At 53.7% G+C, this 27,052-nt stretch overlaps 1 protein-coding gene across 14 annotated transcripts in view; it reads right to left on the bottom strand.

Moving 5' to 3' along the window:
• The window catches only part of ARHGAP39 (Rho GTPase activating protein 39), a 73,815-nt gene extending 50,600 nt beyond the window's left edge, over window positions 1-23,215 (bottom strand). For 12 of the 14 annotated variants that reach the window (XR_010936606.1, XR_010936607.1, XM_067712465.1 and 9 more), the window contains exon 1: window positions 23,084-23,215. The gene's annotated coding sequence lies outside the window, so the exon portion shown is untranslated. Of the gene's footprint in view, window positions 1-16,429; window positions 19,694-23,083 lie in introns of those variants that run through there. The other 2 variants (XM_067712466.1, XM_067712467.1) reach the window with 2 other exon arrangements.
• Between the last annotated feature and the right edge of the window lie 3,837 nt (window positions 23,216-27,052).

Below are 27,052 nucleotides of genomic sequence, written 5' to 3'. Positions count from 1 at the left end.
GCTCAGCCAACAGGCCGGGCTGGCATTTCCGCCTCCACACCTCCCGCTGCAGCTGTTCTCACTGACCTCCACCACCCCCCAAAGGCACGGGCCACGCTGTTACGCTGAAAATCGTGGCCCAATCCGTCAGCAAGTCATGGAATCAACCCGTAGGTCAGAACCAGCTTTTCAGACCTTTCTGGAAAACGACGTCAGACCGCACCCCACACAGAAAGGACACTGCTGTTTGGAGTCAACTGGACGCAACGTAAAGTGAATCTCGGAGGCTGGAGCTGCCCTGCAAGCTCTCGGAAAGCTGCCACTCTGGGGACAGCACGTGGCTTCTGTCCGGCCTCGGGGTTGCATGACAGGCAATCAGGACACACAGACCCCTCTGCTCACCCGCGGTGTGCGCCCCCAAGCCCTCACCTTCTTGGGCTTTCCTCACCAACAAAACCGCACCGGAGCCCCCGCGGGCCCGTTTAGAGAGCACAAAATCTCTATCCCACGCTCACGAGCCAAGGTCGGGGACACAAGCTGGCCTGTGACAGGAACAGCCCAACACCAGCGAGCTGTTGGGTTCCCCAAACCTTCCAGGCGCACAGCGCCCTGGCGCCCAGAGGACGGCGTGACAGGCCTGTCGTTCTGCACGACGCCAACGCCAGCCCTCCTGTCACCTCCAGCGCCCACGGGGCAGCCAGTCCCGGCCCCTCCAGGCTGAGCCCCCAGCCGCCTCGGCCCCAAAAGATGATGCGGGGGCTTTGGCGAGGGGGCGGGGGTGCAGGACAGAGACGGGGCCTCCACGAAGGAGGAGCAGCGGCGCTTCGAGGCAGAGGATGTTTCCTTATTACTCCAACCTCCTTGTGCCTTCTGCTCATTCCCACCCCAGCAGCCAGCCCTCTGCCCCGTGACGCAGCAGCACTCGCTGCAGTGACAGGCCTGCCTCCTTCAAAGGAAAGTCGGCGGAAGCGAGGACGCTTCTCACACTCACTCCAGGGGCCACGCGGCACCGCGCGCAGCCCCGCCCACCCCACCCCGCCCAGGAGAAGACAGAGGGTCCCTGAGGAAAAGGAAACTCCTGAGAACGCTGTGGGACGGCTGAAAGCACAGAGAAGAGCGGCGACAGGCCGTCTGCCCAGGACTCGGGGGTTTCCTAGGGCGCTTCTCACCCGCCCGGCGGGCGAAGGTGGCGCCGGGGCAGGTGGTCAGGCTTCCCGTGGCTCTGAGTGTGGAGACGCGGCCGCCTGGCCTTTCCCTGTGCTGCTCTTCCGCGCAGTGTCGCGCTTCGGGCCTTCCCCACTCACGGATCTGGGCCGCCCTCACCCTGTCCTGGCCGGCTCCCCAAAATGCTCCATGCACACCCCTCACCTGAAGGAGGTCTGCTCCCTTGAAAGTCACCGCAGGAGGGATACCCTCCCCACCAAGGCCCCTCAAAGGCCCCCGGCGCCCCACGCCCCCGTCGGTGAGCCGGGGCCGGCTCCGCCCCGGCTGCCCTAGCTCAAGAGGACGAGGAGCCCCTGGACCCGGCACCTGGTCTCCGCAGCCCCGCCTCCTGAAGAGCACCTGGCGCAAGGGGAAGTAAAGACACCGAAAAACTCACAAACAGTTCACTGGGCTGTGACGACGGCTGCCCTTTGCCGGGTGCTGCCGAGCTCTCAGCAGCCGCACCGCCCACCGACCTCACCACGTGGTCGCTCGGCGCCCTTCCCCCGCTGCGCAGGCAGGTCGGCTTGTCCTTGTCACAGACCCGGGCCGGTGCTGAGGCCGGAGCTGCGGAGCTGCGTAGGGGCAGCTGGACCGGACCGCTGCTCGCTCCTCCCCGCCCCCACTGCAGGAACGCTCCGGTCACACGTGGGCGAGAAGGTTCTTGATTCCAACTTCCTACGCGAGTTCTGGAACAGAAACACTCTGTGCCGGCTCCTGATGGGGTCTGCTTGGAGCACGAGCCCCAGGAAGCTGCAACCTGCAGGCCGGGGGCCGAGGGGGACGCTCTGCCCGGTGCCGCCTGCGTGGAGCGGGGTGTGCGCCTCGCGACCGTGTGAACACCTGTGAGCACGGCGCCCACCGCCCGCCGGAGCGACAGCCTGAGGCCTGATTGGGGCCCGGGACGCCCGCCTCCGTGCTGCACCCCACTCCCCCGGGGCGCTGAGACGGCAAGGGCAGGGAAGGGGCCACGGCAAGGGCAGGACATCCCAAGACCCCTGCAGCCCACAGCCACTGGCGGTACCCTTGGCGGGCAGGGCTGGGCACTGGGACACTGAACGGCACCCTCCACCCACTGGTGTGTCCAGACAGACAGGAGCCGCCTCTAGGAGGCCGCCCAGCCCTGCCCTGCCCACCCCGGCCTGCTGTCCTCCCCACCTCCACGCAAGGTGGTAGGGGCCAGCCAACCTGCAAGACCTTGTGGTCCTGCCTGCCATGGCCTGAGTCGCTCCCATAAGCCGACTGCCTCCCTGAGGACCTCCCCGCCCCCAAGGCTGAAAGGCCAGCAGATATTTCTGGAATGCAAAGCTGGCCAATTCCCACCAGCAGACGGACCACGCAGCTGAACACAGCCCAGCAAAGAGGTGGCCCAGCCAGGAGGTGGAGCCCTTCTCAGGCAGCAGCGGAGGAGGGGGCTGCGTCCACAGGGTCAACGGTGAAACCCAGAGATGCTGACCCACAAGGAGTCCCAAGGTCGGCAAGGTCACGTCTCAGAAACAGGAGTAAAATGTGGTTTCCACCACAGAAGTAACAGCAACACCTCCCTCCCACGACCCAGCAAGCAAGGAGGAGGGAGCGGAGCAGGGGGGAGGGTGATGCGTGGTTCCCAGTCATTCTCATAGCTCTCAGGCCCGGGGGGGTGGAGGCACTGGGTGACCACAGGCTTTGTCAGGACTCACCCCAAGTGTGCGACAAAATATTAACCAGACACAGAGGAAAGGAAAACAAAGTGGAAACCTTTTATCTATGTGACGGAAAACCATCAGGAAACATGGATCTGGGCCCCTGCACACCTGCAGGTGGTGCCGGCAGTCACAGTAACAGACCCCACGGGTCCCACAGGGCCCTGTGCAGAAGACCTGGGGCAAGCCCTGCTGTCAGACAGCGTCTGAGGGGGCTTCGCCTTCCTGGGGGGGTGGAGGGGGATGTCCCATCCAGTTCCTCGCTGAAGGTTCCAGAAAACCACTGATAAACATGAGGAACGTTTCATCAACTCAGACTGTCAGAGACTCCTTTCTGCCAAGTTCCAGTAGCAGAAGAGACGGTGCCTTCCTGGCAGGGCCAAGCCTGCCAGGCCACTGGGAGAGCTGGGACCCGTCATGCAGGGGACACGCCCCCCACCAACACACACACAGGAGGCTTGCCCCAGGACCTACTGGGAGTAAAGACTTCAGAGAACACTGCCATTTCTGCCACAATAATGAAACAGACAGCTTTGACCAACCCTCTTAAGAGAGAACAAACACACTATTATGACAGTTTTAAACTACTGAAAAAAATTTTTAACCCATTGATGAGATAGGAAGAAAGTTCGGAACCTCAGAGGGCAAAAGCTAAGTAAAATCGGCAACAGGGGAAATCAAGGCACCCCTCTGCTGTCTGCATCTGAGGGCCTGGCTGATCTTGAGCATTTGTACTGTTAGAAGAGGCAGGCGAGTGAACAGAAAGCCTTGGATGTGCCCAGGTGTGGACTCTCTCGGAGACACCCCCAAGGCTGAGGCCCCGAAGGCATCAGGTAAATGAGGGCCACTAGGAAACACAGCCCTCCCACCCTGAGGAAGCAGGAGCTGCAGGGGGAGAGGGAGAGGTCAGCCCACACCTGGGATGGAACTAAACAGACGCACAGTGTTCTAAGAGCACTGAATTGTTTGGAGGAGAGTAAAAATATCAATTAATTTAGATTTTGATAAATGAATTCTGTGTGTTAAAATATCCAGGGCAGCCACTATGGAAGCCAAGTGAATGAATTCCAATCTAGTTGAGGAGAGAAAAAGAAATAAAAAAAGATCAACCCAAAAGAAGTTAAGGGCTTCCCTGGTGGCGCAGTATTTAAGAATCCACCTGCCAGTGCAGGGGACATGGGTTCGAGCCCTGGTCTGGGAAGATCCCACATGCCACGGAGCAACTAAGCCCATGCGCCACAACTACTGAGCCTGCGCTCTAGAGCCCGCGAGCCGCAACTACTGAGCCCACGTGCCACAACTACTGAAGCCCACATGCCTAGAGCCCACGGTCCTCAGCAAGAGAAGCCACCGCAATGAGAAGCCCGCGCACCACAACAAAGAGTAGCCCCTGCTCGCCACAACTAGATAAAGCCCACGTGCAGCAACGAAGACCCAATGCAGCCAAAAAATAAATAAATAAATAATAAAATAAAATAGAAGTTAAGAAAGGAGGAAAAAAGTAATCCGTCCCCAAATAACAGGACAAATAAAGTGTGAAATGAGACCGTAAAAATAAATTCAAATATAATAATTTTCATAAACATAAATGGACCAGCAGTCTAGCTAAGACAAAGACCGTCAGACCAGATTTTTACAGATCCAGATACATTCAAACACAAGGATGTGGAACTGTGAAGGTCAAGAATGGACAAGACACTCTGACCCGAGGGAGAGCTGGTGCGGCTCTGGGGTGTGGGCAGAAGGCACCTCCAGAAGCAGGCCTGACGGGCCGGCCCACCGCACGGTGGGGTGGGGGGCCGCACATCTGTGAGAAGGAAGAGCCAGCACAGCTAACCAGGCTTCATCTCAGGGGACCATCCTTGGAACATCTCTGAAAACTGACCCCACACCAGGGCATGAAAGTCAGAGCTCCCAACAAAGGTCAAAGGCCCAGCTGCTCAGTCACAGCCCCACCCATGAGATACAGCAGTGAGTCAGGGAGTGAGAAGGCCCCGCCCCAGCAGTCATCCGTGGTCACAGCTCGTGGGGAAAAGGAAGATATACGCACCGCTTCCACGGCCAGTGGCCTCGGGGTCACGGCTGAGAAGCGACCTTTTGGGGAGGGACTGGAAAGCTGGCAGGACCATCATGTGCTACGAGCAGGTGAGGCTGCAGCTGCCTGCTGCGGCGGCGTCTCTAAGGAACCTAGAGCCACAGTCACCCCAAGGGCACCGTCCGCACCTGCGCACCACCCCACCGCGCTCCGGGGGGCACCTGCACTCCCTGTGCAGCACACATGGGAGAGCAGGTCACGATAGAGACAGCCTTCTGTATGCACAAGGGCAATCACCACACAAGCAACTATGAGGAAGAGGACTGGCTGGGGGCAGGAAGCATGGAACCCACAACTCAGCAGGTGGCCTGAGTGCGACAGGACACTGCCCCGACCACCTGTGAAAACGCGCTTGCTCCACAAAACTGCCTCAGCTTCAGCATCTAAACTGGCACAGACCTCGCCCTGGCGGCATCATTTACTGAGCACCTACTGTATACAGTAAAACGCTTGGGAAGAGCTGTACAAACACCATCTCATTTCCTCTTGCACACCTGGGGACGCGGCAGCTGTGTCCGTCCACACCTTACAGAACAGAAAACAAGGTCCCGTTTCTAAAAGGCCAAAGTCTGAGCTCACGTTCCGAAGCTCCTGCTGGGCCCAGCACGTGCCACAGGAGCCGGCCTGTCCATCTATGCTTCTCTCCCTCCTGTCTGCTAGGAGCCCCATTCCCTGGGGCTCTCCAGGTGTGTTTTTTTTTTTTAACGTCATTAGATTTTTGTTTTAATATTTATTTATTTATTTGGCTGCGCCAGGTCTTAGTTGTGGCACGTGGGATCTTCGTTGCGGTATGCAGTACATGAACTCTTAGTTGCAGCATGTGGGATCCAGCTCCCTGACCAGGAATCGAACCCAGGCCCCCTGCATTGTGAGCGTGGAGCCTTAGCCACTGGACCACCAGGGAAGTGCCCCTCCAGGTGTTTGAGTGGAGGCCCCGCTTGCACCCCACTCCATGGGATGGGTGCAGGGCAGAAGCAACGTCCCCGAGGATCACAGGAGAAGACACGCCCTGCCTGCTGGAAGCGCCAGCATGGGGCTCGGGGCCTGCAGCTGCTGGGCCACTTTGTCCCCGACAGGGAGAGGCTTCTCAAAAAAAAAAAAAAAAAAAAAAAAAGGAGGCAGAAGTAAATAATAGGAAAAAAGAAAACGACCACCTGGCATCTGGATCCAGCCACCCCTGAAGCAGGTACTTCTCAGTACCTGTCCAAATGAGAGGATATGAATCCCTTGTCCTAAAGCTGGGATGCACTGGTGATCAGAACAGCCCTCCTGGGGCCATTTAGCCCCCCACACCTGCTGATGTTATGAGGCGGCAGGGAAGAGAGAGGGAAGGGGGAGAAGGGGGCCAGGGCACAGTGGAAAGGAGTCTCCAGTCCCACCCCTTCTCCAAGGGCCTTGGTTGCAGCCGGCTGCCCCTCCAGGCCGCGGTACAGAAGGAAAGTAAGGAGGATTCACCAAGTCCTCAGAAAGCTGTGCCCCCAAAAGAGCTGGCGCTTCCGGAGCGGCTGGGGGCATGCAGGCTCTCACCCAGCCTGTCACCTCAACGTGGACAGCGTCCAGGGTGGCTCCTTCCTCTGTGGCCATCGTAATGTCCAGAGTGAAGCCACTGCGGGAGGCTCATGAAGGGCTGGGACCGAATGACAGGAAAGCGGCAGCGAACACTCAGAGCGGTTCTCACACCCGGAGGAGACAGCGACGCCCAGAGATGGTCACTCCGCCACCACGAAGGGCCACCAAAGGACAAAACAGGACAACGCAGCATCAGGCACACAGACACCCGAGCGAAAGGAGACCCAGACACAGCCGTAGCAGAAGTACTTAAACCTCTCCCTGGATAACCAACAGAGCAAGCAGAGGACAAAATCAGGCCCACAGCTGTCCCGAGCAGAGCTGACCTGCAGGCAAGCGCGCTGCCAGCCCTCTCTGGTGTCTGCCTAACCTCAGCCACCAGCCGCTTCCTGACCCCGTCGGCCCTGGGGTTTTAAACAGCGCACATGGGATGGATCATGTGCTCCTCGAGATCTCAACTGTTTCCCTGATCCCCAGAGCTGCCGGTTCACTCTCCTCGGGATTTTTCTTAGAAAACTGGAAGAAGTTTTCTACACGTTCAGAGCAGGGTGTCATCTGCTGTGGCGCCCCGTGCGACGGATTTCCCGCTTCACCGCACACCACACATCGCTCGACAGGTGCACGAGTAGCAACCTGGGTGGCAGCACAGGCCGAGCCAGGGCAGCATGACGGGTGCAAGAGGCAGAGAGACAGAGCGTCAGGGCAGCCGCCACACCAGCAGGCGCTGACTCGGCGCGTCAAGCAGGTGGTCGGCCACACGCACCTGGGTCGGGACGAGGGCCACGTTTTGGATGCAAGCTTAGGAGAAGTCAGCACACAACAGGAACTTCACTTTCCTGCCCAGCGTGTTTACGGGCACAGCGAACTAGCGGAGACAACAGAGGTAAGGGCTGGAGGAGGCGAGGAAGCCCGCGTGGAGAGGGTGCTGGCAGCCTGCGGAGACAGGTGGTGGGGGCGGGCTCAGGGGAGCAGGGAGGAGGGACAGCAGGCACAGGTGCGCCAGGTACAGGGAGGCGGGGTGGTAGCATGGGGAGAGGCCAAGAGCTGTCTTGTTCGTTTTTAAGCTGTGAGAACCACCGCAGGAAAGCACCACGACAAAGGTGGGCAGAGGGCGCTGCCGCTGACGTGGGGTCACGGGGCCTCGTTTCAGCTGAAAACCTCCAAAACACTTGTTACTGAGAGGCGTGTGCCAGAGCTGACAGGCTCCTGCTGGCATCACAGAGTCCCGGCCCAGCGTGCGGTGCCCAGGGACAGGCCCGGCCCCGGGAGACCTTCGACACACTCTCCACCGACCTCTCTTCACACCCAGACTCTGGACGTCCTCACACGAGCAGCCTGTTTACTTCAAATGCGAGTCCAGAAAGCAAGAACCGTCTTCTCCAACCGCCCCCCGGAGCCTAGGCGCCTGTCCTCACCAGGCCTGGCCTCTCCAGGCACTCAGCTGCCAGTACACGGAGCTGGGGGAGCCCACAGACGGCACACGTGGAGCGGGGCGTCCTCCAGGGGTGCTGCAGTGGAGCCGATTAATACGGAAAGTGAACAGGACCCTCCGGCCCAGCCGCTGAGGGCAAGCCCAGGGTCCTGGCAAACAGAGGCTGCTGGTGGGCACAGGGTGGGCTCGGTGCTCTGCCTCTTCCACCCACAGGCAGCCCCAGGGCACCGCCGCTTTGGGACCGCCTTCCCTTCTGCGAGAGCTTTTTCCTGGCTCCCGTTTCTTCTCTCTTTTTCCTGAAAAAGGGCAGGTGGGAGCTAAGGTTTTGAAAATGTGTGCGTCTGAAAACGCCTTTATCCTTCCTGGACAGCTGATGGGCTGTCTGGCTGGGTCAGAGTTCATGCGTCAGGTCTGGAGGTGCCTCCGAGGTCCCCTGCTCCTGCCGGCCAGCCTGCCCTCAGGCCCTCGCGGGGCCCCTCTGCTCCACACCCCATCCTGTGCTGCTGAGGCTCCTGCACCAGCTGCAGTGGCCTCTACTGGTCTCTCTATTTCCTACTGTTCGTGTCCTTCTGTTCTCCTTTTGCATGACTACGTTCGCTTCACTCACTGCACCTTTCACTCTGCCCTCCCGCCCGCACTCTGCCCCGTCCCCTCCTGCACAGCACTGCCTGCTCCCTGGGAATGTAAGTCCTCTCACCTCAGCGAGGTGGATGCTTCTCCACTTCCTTCTGGAAGCTCAGCTCCAAATCTGGGCCTGGCAGGGCTGTACACTGGCCCACTGGACGGGCGCCAGAGTAGGCCTCTCTGGCTGGACTCTCCCCACCAAAAGCTGGTGCAGAGGGAAAGGCCTGGCCGCCAAAGTCCTGGGCAGGTACCTGCATCCTCACTGGTGCCAGAGTCCCCGCTCCCGTGACCTCTGCCTCCTCTCCCAGGAGGAAAGATTTCACACGCCTCCTGGGACAGGGAGGGGCAGTTGTCAACTCCAGGCAGCGAGGGAGAGGATCTAAGTACACAACTACTTCTCAAACAGCCCTGGGAGAACCTCCACGGTGCCCCACGGGCTTTCTCCCGAGTCTGTCCTAAGTGCCACCAGCATTTGGAATGCTCACCTCAAGTCTTAGGATTCTTTTTTTTTTAACCTCCTTTCTCCTCTAATAACCAAAAGCAGGTGTGAAGCACCTCCCTGCCCATCCTACATTTCCACAGGGCACTCACCCTTCGGGGCTCACACGCACCCCACGGCTCCCAGACCACACCGTGGCTGCCACTTGAGGCCGAACCTCCTCCAGCATCCAGTCCCCATGGACCTTCCCCAGCACCCGCACTGCCCTGTGCGCACCAGCCTCCACGTGTCCCTCTGGGAGATGGATGGGCAGGTGCCGACCAAGTGAAGCCCTACTGCCCAGGGATGGTCGGCGATTTGCACCCACACCCTTTACCATCCAAGCACAGGCTCCAAACTCAAGGAGGGGTGGGAGCCCCCAGGAAGTCTGCCCAGCCTGTGGCACTGGCTTGAGCGCTGCCTCCCCCACGAGTGTCCCAGGGATGCCCAGCTCTGCCCAGCTCTGCCCAGCTCCGAGCTCACGCCGAATCCTGACCTGCAGCTACCAAGACAACAGCACCACGTGAGCGACCAGAGAGCCCCCGCGAGGCTGTGACCCCACGAGCTCTGCCGGCCCCCCGGCCCGAGGCGAGACTGCCAGGGTCATGCAGACGTGGGACAGGGGGGTTTGGCCAGTTATAAAAGAAGGGTTTATTCTGGATGATGTGACAGCTGCCAGAGTTCAACCGTCAGGAGCATCTGCTAATAGGATGATTCAAAATGTGAAGCATTTAAATTGCACTAGTTGTAAAAGTCATAAGTGCCAACGTGGGCTAGACAGACCTCCTGCAGTCGCCGCCCTTCACCACTGGGACTGAGGCGCCAGCTCCCACTCTGGCCCACACGTAAAGGGCAGCAGTTCCACACTGTGAAGACCAGTCGGGGCCACGTCCAGCACAGGGACCCACAACCCAGATCTTAAGCAGTGTTCCTCTGCTTGCACGGCTCTGCCCGCGGTCTTCCCAGAATGAGGTTTGGAACTGAGCCTCTCGGGCAGGACGTTGTCATGACACAGCCAGAGCAGGTGAAGGCTCGGGCTCCCGCTCCAGGACCACCCCGCATCAACACAAATCACGTGGCCAAGCCCCTGTGCTGGGGCAGACAGGGCTCGAGACAGGGGCTGCAACTCCCATGGCAAAAGCCTTGAGGAGAGAGCAAGGGACCAGGCAGCTGGTGGAATCCACACAGAGGCTGCAGGGCCGCGACACATCACCAGGCCCCTCGGCGCCCGCTGACCCAAGTCCTCTGCACCACCGGCCACACGGTTTTCTCTGCCTCATTGGGCACTACTTCAGGGGCATCACAGGACAGAAGACCTGAGTGGTCAATGCACCTCTGTTTCAAGATGCCCACCTGACACTCTCCATCCAGTGATGGAAGGGCATTCAGCAGGCAGAGCTCAGGCTGAGGAAACCAGAAACTAAATCTACAAAAAGGTTAAAGAAACCTACGTGGAGGCCAGGACCCAAGGGGCCAAGGCCCCGGCTGACCCTGGGGGAAGGGAGCCTACGCCGGGGACCTGGGGGGCGGGGGGCAGGTACGGAGACTGGGCATCTGGCTGAGGCGGCGGGCGGGCAGGCAGCGAGGGGCAGCATGGCCGGCAGCACCCTAGGGGTCCATCTGGGCCGGACCCACAGTGTCGCTGGGACTTCTGCAACAAGGCGTTAACTTTAAACATCCGTGACCAGTGGATTCATGAAAGCAGACGACAAGACCAAAGAAGTGGAATCCACAGAAAGGGCTCACGTGTAAAACACAGAAACCGAAACTGAGAGCTCCACCGTTGGGTTCATGGACAGATGGACACTGCAGACGCAGCTCGGGGAGCTGGAAAAAGAGCCTAGATGGTCCAACCGCAACTAGAGAGGAAAAGGGTGGAAAAACCGAAGAGACAGACACACGGAAACCGTGAGAAGGGGTGCCACGCGTGTTCCCGTGGCCAGAGTGGACAAGTGGGCAGAAGCAATATGCGAAAAGATGTCGGCCGAGAACGTCCCCAAACTGACCAAAGACATCAAGCGACCAACTCAAGGAGTGCTGCGGGCACCTGAGTCTTGATCGCATCAAGACGGCGCTGCTCCGCCCACTGCCATTTCCCTAGCTGAGCTTTCCAGTCTCCTATTTCTAAGGTGGCCGGTTATCCTAGGAAGATGCCAAGTACTGCAGCCTCTCCCAGAACCCACCCTCCCCATCGCCACCTGCCCAGCCCACTGGCACCGTCCCACCCTGCTCCTGTCTCACGTGGTACCCACAGCACCGCCCTGGGTCCCTCTCTCCCACCTCGCCTAACACCTGGTTCCTCACCCAAAATATAAAGTTACTTTTCTGTCCCCATTACTACCACACCAACCCCAAACCTCCCAAACACCAGCAAATTTGAGTGAAGAATCAGCAGTAGTACCGGGAAAGGGGTGGGAACACGTAAAGGAAACAGGGGTGAAACTGGCGAGCAGGTCACCCGGGCGGCTCGAGCTGCTCCCGCCTCTGGGGTGAGGGAAGAGCACAGGAGGCAACTGGTCCTGGCCCCTAGCGCTCCTAACGTCGCCTGCAATGCAGGTGCCGCAATGCTGATGCCCGAAGGCTCCTGAACGGCTGGGGCGGCAACCGCATCGGAGAACGGTGGAAACACGCAGGCGCTCAGCCTCGCCCCGCTCCCGGCAAGAGGAACACGCTCAGAGGCACACTCCATCGCTGGGCGCTGCCGTGGCCAGGGGCCGCCCTTCACCGCACACAGTAAAGAGCATCTTGGTCGTTTCCAGGACGGCAGGGCAGGGCGCGTCCGTGGGCGGAGCACCACACTGGAGGTCACCTTCCATCAGATTCTGAACTTACTGCTTCCCAAACCTCTAGACTCCAGAACTGCTACTGAGAAGCGCAAAGTCATTCGGACGCTCAATTCTCTGTCTCTTTCTCTCTGAAGGCCCTGCGAGGCTTCCATGTGTCCGGAGAGCTGCAGAGCGTCGAGCCCCTTGGACAGGGTTCCCAGACGTCAGTGCTCTTCTCTGCTCTCCCACCCCAAACCTGGGTTCTGCTGCATCTGGCACCCCTGCTGTTGCTGTGTAGTCTCTCTCTGAACCCTACAAAATATAATTATTTCATGCAAATATGTTCATCATTTGTTAACCATTCCATTTTGCAACGCATGCTTTCCCTGATGATTCTTTGCTTCTCTGAAAACAGCATTCCACCCTGCTCCAGGAGGCTACCCTGCAGGAGGCCAGTGTCTCCGGCCGCTCCCACCGTCCTCCTGGCGCCGGGACCGCTGAGGAGCGGCAAGCAGGACCCGTTAGCACCCTGGAAGAGCTCTTACTTCTGGTTGCTTTAAACGTTGTCTTGGTCTTTGGTGTTCTGGAGCGTTGCTGTGACGTTTCTCAACATGGACGTTATTTATCCTGTTTGAAATAAACGATCTTTCCATCATCACATCTGTCATTAGTTCCAGCCAACAGCTCTTCCAACACTGTCTCTTCTCCATTCTAAGTTGGCTTTTGGGGCTGGCATCAAATGTATCTGAAACTCTTGCATTCTGTCCTCCACCCCTCAATCACCTTCTCCACCATACTTTCCATTCCATTAACTCTTTGTTGTTCTTATTAAAATCCTTTCACCTCGTTCACAAAGCCTCTCTTCAACTGCTTATAATCGAATATTTAGCCTGTTGGTTACTTTTTAAGTTTCAGCTGTCATTTGTTTCTGGAGATTCCCTTTGGTCTCTCTCAAATCTTCCTGACCCTTCCTGTTAGCCTCTTGTTTTCTGCTCTTCATTGTGGTTCTCTCTTTGACTTCCTTAAGGTCCCTGGTGCCTCTAAATTTTGAGCCTTTTGATGATTCTGTGGTACAAACAGGATTAGTTCTCAGCTCTCCTCACTGCCAGCACAGAACCTGCCGTTCTCAGATCTGCTAAGTCAGTTATGACGTATCCATCTGCCTCCCAGCTTCCAAAACTTTATTGCTATCATCTCCCTCTCACTTTACTCAGCCTTGTGAGTTTGACTTTTTTAAACATCACTTTCCTGTTCATTTAGCAGAATGGGAGAGAGTTTGGGAGACAGTGAAGCTGTATACATGTGTTCAATCTGCCATCCTTACCTGAAAACCAGGAAGCTTTCCTTAAAAAATTATCTTCAGCATGAAAAATGGGAGTTGGAGTCCAGACATTTTTAAAATTAATTTAAATTTCATTTTCACCATACAAATTATTTCAAAATAGAGAAGAAATAACTTCTTAACCTCATCATCTATTAACATTAAGCCACATTACAAATACAGGCACATTTGTATTTCCCCATGGAAATCATCCTGGTTAAAATTTTTTGGTAGAATATCTTTTGGTTTTTGATAGTTTAAGAGTTCATAGACTATACATATAATACATATATATGTATAACTGACTCATTTGGCTGTACAGCCGAAATTTACACACTGTAAATCAACTATACTTCAATAAAACATTTTTTTAAGTTCATAAATCATATAATTATTCTAATATGCATTTCAGTTTTGGTTATTAAAGGGGTAAAATTTGTATTTATGTCAAAAAACTAACTCAACAATTTCCTCAAAACAACATGCAGGGAAAAAACCTCAGGTTGGATTTGAAATTCACTTGGGAGAAGCATGCTGCGTGCACCTCTGAAAATATACACATTGATACTATGTATAAAATAGATAACTAATGAGAACTTACTGTATAGCACAGGGAAGTCTACTCAATACTCTGTGGTGACCTAAATGAGAAAGAAATCCGAAAAAAAAGGGGCTACATGTATATGTACAGCTGGCTCGCCTTGCTGTTCAACAGAAACTAACACGACATTGTAAAGCAAGTATACTCCAACACAAATTAAAAAAAAGCGTCACCAGGGCACCTGCTGCTGAGTCGCCGGGATGTGCAGAGGCTCTAGGCGTTACCACAGGAAAAGCAACAGCAGATAATTTGTATCACTTGTCTGGAAAACAAGGAAACCCTTTTTTACATTCTAACATGATAGCCTATTTCTTATATGAAGGTCCTTTACCAGGGTTTCAAAGATGTTTTGGGAAACTGATTGATACTTAATGAGTTAATAAATTTTCCCATTTAACATGATGAAAAATAGACTCTATTTTCAAGTAGAGTGTCTGATTTTTCAGGATGGGTTACCAATGTTGAATGAGAAATATGTGAACACTTCCTCTTTATAGAATATATTACAAGTGTTATTTAGAAAATACTGAAAATTGTTTCTGCTGCAAGGCACATCAAAGGCTCTATGCCCTGTTAGAGGCTCCCTGATGCCAAGGATTTGCTAAACTCAGACAAGTCCAAACAAGCTGCGGCCGGCCTGTTTTTTCGCCTGTGATCGGCTCAGTTCCACACAAAGGGTGAATGCGGGAAGGCAGTTTTCATGGCACACGTACAAAGCGACACTTCAAGACAGATGCAGCAACAACAACAAATGCTGAAGTACTGCAGGAAAAAACCAATGTTTTCCTGACAAATACCTGTTGGGGCAGATAAATATCCCACAAAATAGTATTAAAAATTTGGGCTTCCTTGGGAGCGCAGTGGTTGAAAGTCCGCCTGCCGATGCAGGGGACACGGGTTCATGCCCAGGTCCGGGAAGATCCCACATGCCACGGAGCGGCTGGGCCCGTGAGCCATGGCCGCTGAGCCTGCACGTCCGAAGCCTGTGCTCCGCAATGGGAGAGGCCGCAACAGTGAGAGGCCCCCATACCGCGCAAAAAAAAAAGTATTAAAAATTTAGCTAAACTTTCTGGGACTTCCTGGTGGCGCGGTAGATAAGAATCCGCCTGCCAATGCAGGGGACACAGGTTCCAGCCCTGGTCCAGGAGGATCCCACATGCCGCGGAGCAACTAAGCCTGTTCACCACAACTACTGAGCCTGCGCTCTAGAGCCCGCGAGCCACAACTACTGAGCCCGCGTGCCACAACTACTGAAGCCCACATGACTAGAGCCCATGCTCTGCAACAAGAGAAGCCACCGCAATGAGAAGCCCTCACACTGCAGCAAAGACTAGCCCCCACTCGCTGCAACTAGAGAAAGCCCGCACGCAGCAACGAAGACCCAACACAGCCAAAAATAAATAAATAAATTTATTAAAAAATAATAATAAAGGATATATGTAGATGTATAACTGAATCACTTAGCTGTACACCTGAAACTAACACAGCGTTGTAAATCAACTATAATATAAAATAAAAAATTAGGGCTTCCCTGGTGACGCAGTGGTTGAGAGTCCACCTGCCGATGCAGGGGACACGGGTTTGTGCCCCGGTCCGGGAGGATCCCACATGCCACAGAGCGGCTGGGCCCGTGGGTCATGGCCGCTGGGCCTGCACGTCCGGAGTCTGTGCTCCGCAACGGGAGGGGCCGCGGCGGTGAGAGGCCCGCGTACCGCAAAAAAAAAAAAAGAAAAAAAATCCTGCCAAACCAACAGAGAAGGCTCCAGCCCTGAGCAACACCATCCTGGGCCCCATTGGCCTCAGGCAAGAAGGCCCACACTGTCCCTTGGCGGCCGGCCGCTGGGCTTTCTGCACATCCCTGCAAATGAGGGTCTCCGGGACCCACAGTTTACCCCCTCCCAGGTTTTGGGAACCAGAGGCTACTTCTTGGGCTTCTCAGAGTCAGAAGAAGTAGGAATCCTCATAGTATGGCTGAATTCTGAATACAAAATAAAAGGCCAACACCACCAAAATTAAATAGAAAAACACTATCTAGAGTCCAGAAGCTGCCACGACACGTGCAATCGGATGCACAAACAACCTGAAGTCTGTCGGCTGGGAAATCTGTACTGTACATGCTTCACACAATCCCAATGGCTAGGAAGCACATGCTGCCACCGGAGAAGTCCCAGGAAGCAGCTGAAGGGACTGTAACAGAACCACCAGCAGTGTCTCAGGATGACATTCCTGTGCAGCTCCACACAGGAAGGAAGCACCCACATCTCTGGTTCGTGCTGGGCCTCCAGGAACTTTAGGAAGGACCGAGAGAAGCAGCAGGACAGACAGAGGAGTGCAGCGAAGGAGGAAAATAGGCTCGAGTAGTGGGGGCCAGATGAGGGGCTCCCAGGCCTGAGCCCAGCACCCTGGGGCCACGCATGGTTCTGTTCACAATGCAGCCGGCTACACTCGGGTCAACCAGTCTGCAAGAGGACAGAAAACGTGCTCTGCTGACTTGGCCTCTTGGTGTTGAAATTACGTTTTTAGAACCCTATACACGTATGACACTCAGTAATTTACAGAGTCCTCTGAAATTCAGTCACACTTCAGCCTCACAACACACCCTGAGAATACATGGGACAGATATAATCTAATCCGCAGATATGAGCCGAGGCTCGGCTGTTAAGCGATTTGATCGACTTACCTGTGATGGACCACACTCCTCGGGGACTGAGTCAAGGCTGAACTCAAGTCTTCCGCAGTGGGAACAGTGCTGTGTCCACTATACCCAGTATCTCAAAGGCCGATCCGGGCGTCACCGTGCTGCCCACTGGACTTCTCACCACAAGCCCAGGACAGAGTCAACTCTAAGGCCTTGGGCCCCCCCTTGGAACGCTCCCTCCTTAAAAATCCTAATCACTCTTATTTTTAACAGCTTTATTGAGATGTAATTCACATACCATACAATTCACCCATTTAAAGCATACAATTTTAGAATATTTCAGTATATTCACAGATAGGCACAGCCTTCACCACAGTCAAGTTTAGAATATTTTCATTACCCAAAAAGAAACCCCATACGCCTTAGCTGTCATTTCCCAGCCCCTGGCAACCACTAATCTACTTTCTGTCCCTATGGATTTGCCTGTTTGGGGCATTTCATATCAATGGAACCGTACAAAGCCAGACCTTTGTGTCTGGCTTCTTTCACTCAGCATAATGTTCCAAGATTCATCCACATTGTAGCATGAATCAGTACTTCCTTTCTTTTTATTCCCAAATAATATTCCACTGTATGGACAGAACACACTTTGTTTGTCCGTTCGTCTGTTGATGGACATTTTGGTTGTTTCCCCTTTTTGGCTATTATGAATGATGCTACTGTGAACTTCTGTGTACAAGTTTTTGTGTGGATATGTTTTCCTAGTCACTCCTACCTATAAGAACACATGAAAGGTGAGCCAATTTCCAACTGAGAAACTCACCTAATCTGACCATCCTATATTATTTAAAATACAGACAGATAACTGGGAGAAATAAATGACCACAGAAAGTACAGTTAAAGACATTAAGAAACAAAAGCAAAACCTGATCTAACAGAATCAACAGTGATTAAACAAAGAGATGTCACTTCTAGGGATGGGCCCCACAGGCACACGTGCACATGTCCACAATGCTGTGCCTGCAGCCTGATTTTAACTGCGCAAAATATGATGTTCACCAGCAGGGGCTGGTTAGATAAATTATAGCACCTCCACACAGCCAGACACGATGTAGTCATGAAAAAGAATGAACTGGAAAATGTACTGATATGGAGCGACTTCCCAAACCCAAACACATTTAGTTAAAAAGGCGAGGTTACGAAAAATTTTTTAAAGAAAAGAGCGGGAAAAAAAGAAGACATATACATGTTTGCGTGCATAGTTACAACGAAGTATCTCTAGAAGGAGATGGAGTGGGTGCCTCCAGGGGACCAGGCTTCTGGGGGCAGAGAAGGGATGGAGGCAACAGACAGCTACACTGTGCACCCTCTGTGCCTTCAAACCCTGAAGATGTTACGTAGTACAAAATTTTTTAACCTTTTAAGGAGCAAAAATGAAAAGAACCTATGAGAATTAAAACATTTACACTTAGGAAAGCAAGAGATGAGAGGCCTCAGGTAGCTGGAAGCAGCCGCTGCTGTGTCAACCTGGGAAGCACAACGGTGACTCCCACCCAAAGGCGTCCATCCCTGCTGATGTTAAGACACAAAGGAAATGCTACACGAGGCACTGAGTCCGCTGCCCTCGAGGACTCCCTGTGCAGAGGGGGACAACTGGAGGCTGTGCAGAGCGTGCCTGGCATGGGGACAGATCAGGCCCCAGGCAGGCCCCAGTGAGGGCCTAAGGAGCCCCCGAGCCCTGCTTGTGTGAGGGGAAGAGAGAATGCGGAGCAGGGCTGGGCCTGGCGGTGCTCAGCCAGAGTCGCCGGAGCGCTGGGTGCGAGTCGGGGCACGCTGGGCCACGGACAGCAGTCCAGGGGGCACGGCGAGCCGGGGAGGAGGGCAGAGCAGCAGCACGACTGGCACACATGCCCGGGGCCTGCTCCTCGGCCGCGGAGCATCCTGGGTAGCACAGGATGGCCTCCACACATTCGCTGCCGCTGCACCTGCCCCCAGTTGGGACGACCGCAAATGTCTCCAGATGAACCACCGCTGGATGAGAACACTGACCTGCACACATGCCCTGAGCAGCTGCGTGGAAGATAGAGGTGAGGGGGTCCAGCCAGGAGGCACCGCCACAGTGCGGACGAGACAGGCACAGGCCCCGCCTGGCAGCTGGCCCTGCTGCCAGAGGAAGGGGGATTCATTAACTACGTGGAAGGTACGACGAGCAAGGCAGGGAGCAGCAGCATGCGGGGGAAGAACCTAGCACATGATGGGCCCAGAGCACCAGGCGGCCAAGGCTAGAAGTGAGGCAGGAGGCAAGGCCTGAGACGCCTGCAGGGCTTCCGCGCAGGCGGCTAAGGGAAGAAGTGCGGCTGGCACTTGTCTGCTCCCTTGGGGTGGTCCTAGCATTGGCTCTGGTTATTTGGCCACCCTCCCTGTAAGAGGGCTGTCCATCCTACAGCCTGCCCCTGGCCGTGGGACGCATCTCCTCTCCCGGGGCTGGGCCAGGAGACCTGCTTTGGCCACAGAACTTGAGTCTCCAGTTCTAAGCTGAAGCTCAAAGAGAGGCTGAGTCTCTGCCACTCTCTTGCCATAAGAATAGCGTGTCCCAAACAAGGGCACGTCCCCGATCCAGCAATGAAGACTCTCAGAAAAGAGCCTCAAGCAAATGAAATGTGAGCTAGAAATAAACCTCTGACTTGTTACTGCAGTCTTTCTAGAGAAAGCTGCCCAATAAACTCCCTGATTTCTTCCTTCCCCAACCCATCCTACGCATCACGGCCAGGTACACGTCCCTAACCCATTTTATCAGGACCTCCCCTACTCGCAGACCTGAAGCGGCTCCCCATAGCCAGAGAACTGAAATCTAAAGTCCTTCACCGAAGTTCAAAGATCTTCACGTTATAACCCTTATTTCCTCTTATTCCTTATACAAACTTCTAACCCCACAAACCACACGTGAGCCACCTTCTTGCCTTTACTCCCAAGACCTGAAACCCTTTCTGTCTGTAGTGCTGCAGTGTCCTCCATCCTTCCCCCACTCACCTCCTGCTGAGGTTCAGCTCAAAGACCACCTCTTCCTTGAAGCCCCCCCCCACTGCAGTCCTTCTCCCTCTGAACTTCTAGAGCAAACTTTTTCTGAAAATGGGCCAGACAGGAAACAGTTTAGGTGTTGTGGGCCATGAAGTCTCTGTTGCAACTAGTCAAGTCTGCCAAAAAAGCCACAGATGAGGGCTTCCCTGGTGGCGCAGTCGTTGAGAGTCCGCCTGCCGATGCAGGGGACATGGGTTCGTGCCCTGGTCCGGGAGGATCCCACATGCGGCGGAGCGGCTGGGCCCGTGAGCCATGGCCGATGAGCCTGCGCGTCCGGAGCCTGTGCTCCGCAACAGGAGAGGCCACAACAGTGAGAGGCCCCCGTAAAGCCACAGATGATACAAAAATAAACCAGGGTGGCTGTGTTGCAATAAAACTTTATTTACAAAGACAGGCCAAGGGCCTGTCAGTGGCTGTAGCTTAGAGACCCTCGTCTGGCGCAGTGTTTGGAAGGCTGAGGCGTGAGCACAGCAGAAGCAGGAGTGAGCTAAGGCTGCAGGCCCAAGGGAGGAGGCTCTTCTCAGCAGGGTGAAACAGTGTGGCTGCAGGACAGCAGTCAGGGTCAGAAACAACCGCGGGGAGCAGGCCAGAGCTGCCAGGTGACATCAAGGGCGAGTCCCAGAGGCTGATGGGAGGCACGGTGAGGCAGGCATAGGAGGGAGCAGAGACAGCCCACAGCTGAGGGTGCAGACTTTACCAGGGGAGCAAGAAGGATAACAGGAGAAGAGACCTCCAGGCAGGGCAGCCCAGTCCAGCTCTGCCAGGTGTCGCCAGGTCCAGCGCTGCGACACCCAGGCTGAGCTCCTGAGACAGGACACCCACAGAGCCAACTTTGAGTGGGAGCGTGTAAGACCCTCAACAAATGGCCACATGGGTCAGTGAACAGGCACAGCAAAGCTATCTTGCTAGTAAAACTAGATATTTCACTATGAGAATGTTCTCATAGTGAAACATTTTTTTAATTTTTTCATCTTTACACGGACATTTTTCTTCAAAAGCAACAAAGAACCAGGTGGAGGCTTAACAACACACTGAATTCACTGTTATTACATTGTTCAAGGACAGCCCACACCAGCACACATGCAGGAAAGAAGGCGGGGATGGACGTTTTTAAATCTATCTTTAGATATTGTAAAATTTGCTCACAGAAGCTATTTCGTTACCATTCACTCTGAACATCAAATGTTCTCAACCTTAGACTCCACAAATGCCCAAAGACTCTCCTTAAAGTGTGTGTGGGGGGTCCCTCCTAGTCTTAGTGTCACACAGATAAAGGGGATGAGATGAAGTGATCTAGGGTAAGGCTAAGATACTCTTCCTAGACCTGAGAAAGAGAACCATCTCCTTGGGAAACATGACGAATTTTTCCACTTTGTTCTGAAGCAAGTTAAGTTATTCCTTCCAACAGCTTAGCAAGACAGAATGTTACAGCACTGATAATGCCAAGTCCTCATTTTCTGGTGCTTATGCCCTCACTGTCACTTAGTTTGTTAATAAAGTATCTTTTCCGTTACAAGGATAACACTGTGAAGTATAACAACAGGGATTCCCTGGTGGCACAGTGGTTAAGAATCTGCCTGCCAATGTAGGGGACACAGGTTTGAGCCCTGGTCTGGGAAGATCCCACATGCCACGGAGCAACTGAACCCGTGTGCCACAACTACTCTGCCTGCGCTCTAGAGCCCGCGAGCCACAACTACTGAGCCCACGTGCCACAACTACTGAGCCTGTGCACCTAGAGCCCATGCTCCACAACAAGACAAGCCATCACAATGCAACGAAGAGTAGACCCCGCTCTTAGCAACCAGAGAAAGCCCACGTGCGGCAACAAGGACACAACGCAGCCAAAATTAATTAATTAAATTAAAAAGAAAAAAGTATAACAACAATGGCTTTGATAGTTTAATTCAAGTAGAGAATTACCCAAGAACTGCTCGACATCTCATTTCTGTCAACAACAATCCTATCTACCTCCCAGGACAATAAGTACTGCAGGATTCTAGACTGGTTCATTAGAAGCTTTCTTCTTCTAAAAAGATTTTTAAAAACAGTTCTATATGATAATTTATCTAAGTACATGAGATTTGTTCCTCGTTTACCTTTATAAAGACTTGTTTCTCCAAATATGACCCCAGCTTGCACAAGAAAAGAGAGCCACAGACCTCAAGTTAGTGTTAAACTAAGACGAAACAGCCGACCCAGTGAGTGCACCCTGGAAACCAGATCTTGGCAGCGATAACAACTCCTGACTTTTCTCAACACTGACAACAAGGCACAATGAATTCACCGAGTCCCCACAACCACCCAGGGAGCCCAATATTATTGGTGCTCCCATTTTACACATGAGGAACCAAAGGCAGAGTACAAAGCCAGTAAACAGAAGAGTCATGACTCAAAGGCAAGCAGTCTGGCTCCAGAAGCCGCCCTCTTCTCCCCCCTGTTCTCCAGCCTCTCCAGACAGCTGACTAGACAAAGTGCAGGCAGAGAGACCCAGGGCCCTGCTCATTCCCAAGCCAGCGCGCGGGGCACACAGTCCGCGCCAAGCTGCTTTATGGAATGAGTCTCCTTGCTTCACATTCACCCCTATCAAATCTCCTTCCCCTCCCCCAACGAGGAGAAACACACCTTGCTCACTGTGAAAGGGGAGCCGCTGACCGGGAACCACCTGCTGTTTACAGAGGCACCCAGGATGTACAGGGTGCAATTCCCCTCGCTGGCTTCAAAGACAAACCTCCTATTGTCTGCACCAGGGGAGGAACAAGAAGCCTTGCAACTGTAGGTTTCTGTAAAGGTCACAGGAGGTTTGGTTAAACCCTAGGACAACGAAGCGGGTGAGGGACGCCGCATTTTTGCTGCTGAAGGCTGCGCAGCGCCCACAGCAGCTGCTGGTGGAAGCAGCATGTAACACACCCACAGCTGCGGCGGCCTCCCCGCCAGCTGCACGTTTTAAAATAAAAGACGTCCTGACCCCCAAGATGCGCACAGCCTGCCTCTATCTCGGCCCTCGCGCGGAACACTGCCTCCACCCACACCAATCCCGCAACCAGGGAGCCACCGCGGGAATTCCAGCTCCGGGAGGGCGACCGGGAGGGAAGTAGGGGACGCCTCAGCCCGCCTCCCTGCAGAGGCCAGATCGGCGGGGCCGGAGGCCACGGCCCGCACCCGGACACGCGCGTCCCGACTCCCCGGCCCTGCACCTCCCCGACTGCGCACCCGAACCGCGCCGACACCACGCGCTCAGGCCCGGCACTCCACTCACGCCCACCCTAGGCCGGGCACGCTCACACCCCAGGGCCGGCACACTCACCGACCCGCACCCCGGGCCGGGCACACTCTCACCCACCTTCACCCCTAGGCCTGACCCCACACCCACCACACACCCTGGCCCCGCGAGGCCTGGGCCCCTCGCGCCCCTGCGCCGCCCCCCCCCCCGCCGGACCTCTACACACAGAACCCGCCCCTCCCCGGCCCGGTCGCGGCACCGCCCGCCCCCTCAGTCGCCAAGGACCCGTATCCTCGCGGGCCGGGCCGGGGACCTCCAGGAGACCGGGCAGGGGCCACAGCGCCGGCCTCTCCGCCATCTTCCCGGCCCGCGCCGCCCACCGTCCGCGCTCTCACCCGCAGGCTGCGCGCGGGCCGCGCGGCCACAGCCCCTCATCCCGGCTCGCACGCCGCGCGTGAGCTGCTCGCGGCTCTCCCGCGCCGCCGCCGCCCGCTCGGTGCGCGCCCTCCGCCGCCGCCGCTGCCGCCGCCGCCGGCCCAATGCGCCGCGACCGCGCGTCCTCCCGTCACCAGCGCAACCCCCCGCCTCCGGCCCCGCCCCCGCCCCGCACGGCCCCCGCCGCCAGGGGACGCCGCCGCGAGCCCCGTGCACATGCGCCGGCGCGCGGCACGCCGGGAGCAGGAGTCCCGCCGGGGGCGTGCGCTGCATGCCGGGAGTCGGGAGCGTAGTCGCGCTGGCTCCGCCCACAGCGCGCGTGTGGGGTACTCGCGCTGTCCGGGCGAGTGCGGGGATGCTTCGGGCGAAGAGGGGCGACCCCGGCTCGGGTCACCCGGGGCCCTGGGTGCGACGGGCGGAGAGGGGCGGCTGCTGGCCAGGTGATGCCGAAGCGCTCCCTCCAGCCCCGCGGTCCGCACCACGGCCGACGATGCCTGTCAGATCGCTCCTGAGATTCTTCCGAGCCCCTTCGGTGCGGTGCAGTTGACATTTCCTACGTGTCGGTGTGGATTTGGTGTAATTTTACCTACTCAAACCATGTTGGACTTCCTGGAAAAGATTTCACTTTTCCTCGATTCTGGAAAGTTATCAGCCACTGTCTCTTAAAATATTGGCTCTCCTCCATTCTTATAGGTTCTCCCTATGTATCTGTCAAGCTAAACTGGACGGCCTGTGTCCTCCGTGTCTCTACGATTTTCTCTCTTTTTGCTCTGTCATCTTAACTCTTGGTAATTGCTCAGTTAAGCTTTACTGTTGTTCTATTTAGCGTTTTCTAATCTGCGTTTAGCCTGCTCTTCAGGCTTTTAAAAATTATTATTACCTATACAGTATTCATTTCCAGAAGTTGTAGTATTTGACATGCATGTCGATATAAATGGAAGCTAACCAGCCTGAAACTCCCACAACAAAACAGAGAAGCCCACACCACTCCGTGGCCACAGCCCGGATCCCATTCGCACAAGGAACTGCAAAGGGCTGAAAGCTCAAGCTCAGAAGCGCTCAGTTGAGTTCCGCTTCCGGCCTGCAGCTCACTCCCTCAGTGCGCCGCTGCTGCAGTGCTTTGCCTCCGGCTCTGATCGGGACTCGTCACCACTCTTTGACTTCCCTTTTGGCCCATCCTCACACTGCACTCGCATACACAGGAAAAATGGTCTCTGCTCTCCCGTCTCTAGCTCCCTCTCCGTTGTGCACACTTGAGAAAGCCCAGTCTGGAGGAACCCCACCATTCTCCATCATGAATGCTGCAGAAGCATCACAGACCTGTGCTGGCTGGCTTCGCTTTAAACTTAGAAGGAGCACTTCACGCTCCTTGGCAATCTTGTGATTTTTCTCCAGAGGGTAAGTCTCCCGTTCCCCAAAGTGAGCATAGGAATTTCTTAGGCCTCTCTAGTTCAGCCTCCCAGATGAGAACAAAACTTCTTATCACCAAACCCAAAGGCCCGCCCATATCTATCCCTGCCCTTCACCTGCCCTCCTGAAAATGGGCAGGCAGTTTCCCTGCTCCTATACAAGGCAGGCCCTCCTCTGATGAACTGGGACCCACTGCCTCTTGCATTCTCAAAGATTTTGTTTATCTGTCTCCTCTCCTGCATCATCTGTTTGTCTCTCTCTGTTTTATTATTTGCATGAGCATACAAAGCCACTGATATTTCTCGTTATAGAAACAAAATGCCTCCTTTAACTCCACTTATCCCTCCCAGGTCCTTGGGTCCCCTGGTGGCCATGCTTCACAAAAGACTTACCTGAACCTCACCATAATATTGTTTTTGTTTGTTGGTTTTATTTTGTCTTTTATTGAAGTATAGTTAATTTACAACGTTGTTAGTTTCAATTGTATAGCAAAGTGATTCAGTTATACATATTTTTTTCAGATTCTTTTCCAATATCACAAGATATTGAGTATAGTTCCTTGTGCTACACAGTAGGTCCTTGTTGTTTACCTATTTTATTTATAGTAGTGTGTATCTGTTAATCCCACACTACTAATTTGGGATGAGTGGATAAAGATGTGATACATATATACAATGGAATATTATTCAGCTATAAAAAAGAACGAAGTGATGCCATTTGCAGCAACATGGATGGACCCAGAGATTATCATACTAAATGAAGTAAGTCAGACAGAGAAAGACAAATATCATATGATATCACTTATTTGTGCAATCTAAAAAAATGATACAGGGAATTCCCTGGCCGTCCAATGGTTAGAACCTGGCGATTTCACTGCTGTGTCCCGGGTTCAATCCCTGGTCGGTGAACTTAGCCACAAGCCATGTGGCATGGCCAATAAATAAATATGTTTTTAAAGATACAAATGAACTTATTCACAAAACAGAAACAGACTCACAGATATAGAAAACAATCTTATGGTTACCAAAGGGGAAGGTGAGGAGGGCTACATTAGTAGTCTGGGATAAATTAACTACATTAGTAGTTTGGGATAAATTTATAAATAAATAATAAATTATTGAAAACATAGATGTGGAATTCGTACATAAAAATTGTTAACTGAATGCCAACATACAAAAACACAGAATGCTTAAGGATATACAAGAATGTAAGGATAGGGACTTCCCTGGTGGTGCAGTGGTTAAGAATCTGCCTGCCGATTGCAGGGGACATGGGTTTGAGCCCTGGTCCGGGAAGATCCCACATACCGCGGAGCAACTAAGCCCGTGTGCCACAACTACTGAGCCTGCTAGAGCCCGCGAGCCACAACTACTGAGCCCATGAGCTACAACTACCAAAGCCTGTGTGCCTAGAGCCGGTACTCCGCAACAAGAGAAGCCACCGCAATGAGAAGCCCACACACCGCAACGAAGAGTAGCCCCTGCCCGCCACAACTAGAGAAAGCCCGTGGGCAGCAACGAAGACCCAACACAGCCAAAAATAAATGAATAAATAATTTTAAAAAAGAATGTAAGGATAACATCAGAAAAATCTATCCGTGTAATTTAGCATATCATCAGACTAAGGATAAAATCACCTCCTCTCAATTGTTGATAAAAGTCAGCATCTCTTTATGATCAAAAAATTTTTAACTGAGACTACAAAGGAAACTTTATTAACCTGATAAAGGCTATATTCCAAAATCCCACACAAATTATTTTCAACAGAGAATCTTTGGATACAAACCCTTTAAGGTCAGGAGCAAGAAAGGATGCCTTTCTTGGTGGGTGTTGGTGGGTGGAGGCGGGTGTACTCAGCCGATGCAACAATAAAAGAAAAAAAGGAGCCTAAGGATTAGAAGAGAATAACCTGAAGTCTCAAAAATTGAAGATAATATGAAATTCTACACAGAAAATATACAGAATCAACAAAGTATTAGAATCAGTGAGTTCAGTAAGATCTGCTCACAAAACCCAACAATGGTTCTCTACAGATGAGAAACCACCAACTGCAAAATATGATGGAAAGTGAGATGCCCTTCACAACACCAACGGAAGCTATAAACCATGTAGGCATTAAGCTAATTAAACATATACAAAACCTTTATAGAGGACACATAAAAACTCTATGAAAGTATCTTAAAAGAAAGCCTAAATAAATGGAGAAACATACAATGTTCATGGACCAGAAGGCATAACACTGTAAAGATGTCAATGCTCACTAAAGTGGTCTAAAAAACCAAAATATTAATAATCTAGTTCTAGTAAGATTTTTTGAGGAATGTGAAAAACATATTTTTTAGATATACATGGAAGAATAAAAGTCTACAAATAGCTAGTTCAGTTTTGAAGGAGGACATACAGCAGGCAGGTACTCTACCAGATGTTAGGATCTACTCCAAAGCAATGGTACTTGATAGGCTCAGGAACACAAATGGACCAATAGAACAGAAAAAAGAATTCAGAATCTCACTAATGTAT

This window comes from Pseudorca crassidens, chromosome 17, assembly GCF_039906515.1.
Source record: "Pseudorca crassidens isolate mPseCra1 chromosome 17, mPseCra1.hap1, whole genome shotgun sequence".
Lineage (NCBI taxonomy): Eukaryota > Metazoa > Chordata > Mammalia > Artiodactyla > Delphinidae > Pseudorca > Pseudorca crassidens.
Note: the sequence above shows the minus strand (reverse complement) of the source record. Positions and strands in the feature narration are given on the sequence as shown.